The sequence below is a fragment of the Cryptomeria japonica genome, chromosome 11 (genome assembly GCF_030272615.1).
Source record: "Cryptomeria japonica chromosome 11, Sugi_1.0, whole genome shotgun sequence".
Lineage (NCBI taxonomy): Eukaryota > Viridiplantae > Streptophyta > Pinopsida > Cupressales > Cupressaceae > Cryptomeria > Cryptomeria japonica.
In genome coordinates, this window is record NC_081415.1 from 593420661 (window position 1) to 593422514 (window position 1854).

A 1854-nucleotide genomic window follows, 5' to 3' on the forward strand; every position below is an offset into this window, starting at 1 on the left:
ATTCTTTAAAATAAAAAAGTTATTAAATTAACAAAATTAGTTAATATTTCAAATTTATGGACCCGATTTAGTATAAATTAAATGAAAAATAGTTAAAATAATCAATTTTTAAACAAATTTACATATTTAGAATCTAGACAGTATAACCTGAAATGGATTTTAATTTCGTATAAAAATTCTCTGATTAGAGGCGTGCAAACTATTTCTGAAGTTCATATTTGTGCTTTCATTCATGGAGATTTGAATTTGCAGGTCCATGTCTCAGGTGTGGCCATCCCAGGCCTATCCCGGGCTTAATCCCGAGCCAAGTGGCGGGTTGTGGAATCAACTTCCACAAAACGGGCCCCCGTTTTCAAACAAGGGCGCCTTGTGGAAAAAAAAAGAAAAATGCCATTTAGAAACAAGGGCCCGCTTTTAAACAAAACAGGGGCCCATTTCTAAAAAACGGGCTCCCGTTTTGTTTAAAAGCAGGCCCCCATTTTAGAACAAAACGGGGGCCCATTTTTTTTTGCTTCGAACCCCCGTTACCTTTCAGCTCGAGAGCCCGAAGCACAAACGAGCCCCCGTTTTTTGAAAACGGGCCCTCGTTTATAAGAGCGCGTTTTCCAACGCACAGACTTCCATGAATTTGTGACTCATTACCTTGCACTTTCCCACACATAACACCAATATTTGTATGTGGAAACCCTGTAAGGGGAAAAACCATGGTGGGAAACCTTACCCACAATCAGATGATACTATTGTAGATAGTAAGTGTACATAAATGGGGTCTGCACATGCAGAAAGGCCAACAACCTAGAGCTCACTGGTCAATCACAGAATGGGAGTCACACTAACTACAGTTGGATGGTTAGATCCAATAAGAATGTACTGCACAAAATAGCATCTTCATATGTTGGATTCAGTACCGGTGTAACGCTGATATGCTTCTACAAACACCTAACTTCACCTTCAAATGATGTCTTCATGTATAGCTCTGCTTAATCTCGCATATACCTTCTCACAATTCTTTTTCACATTCCACATTCGATCTTATAAATAAGATCTTACATTTATACCATAACCTAAGACCAATTTTAGTAGGTTGGCTCTACAAGATATTACAATAAAACATTTTACAAATAATATAATATTCGATGCAATAACTGATTAAACATATCGGCTTAATGCATTTACAACAATAATAAATCATCTCCATAGCATGCCTTGCTGATCTGGAAAAGATAAACCTATCAGTGTAACCCTAGGTTACCCTAGACTTATTTGCCGATAAAAGCAAATATGCAAATATGATTATACCAATGATTAATTCTTCAAAACAAAGTGTCCACATGATGTCTTCGACATTACCAAGTGTCTTCCATATCATTCCAAGTGTCGGTGATCATTATATCCTGTCGGTGAACCATATACCAGTAATTGTGCAATAGTTACTTGCTTGCCGGTGAATGTTGCTGGATCTCCAAAGTACTAGTGTTTTAGTAGGTGTTGACATCAATGAAAAAACCATACCAAAATACCAACAATCTCCCCCTTTGGCATTGATGGCAACACAAGATGGAAAAACCATCAAAGTGCCAAAACAGAAATGCCAAAAACCAAAAACCAACAATCTCTTCAAAAAGATCATAACCAGAATACAGAGAGTAATAGTCTCTTTCAAACAACAATCTCTCCCCCTGGGAGCAACATGTGTTATCCAAAGTTCTCTTAAAAGATAATGTGTTTTTCCATAGATATCTCTCCCCCTTTGACATCAAATGCCAAAGTTATAATAATAAAACCAAGTTCATATACAAAATACCAATCAATTCAATATACCAACTACTCCCCCTGAGAAGTAGCTTCCTCATC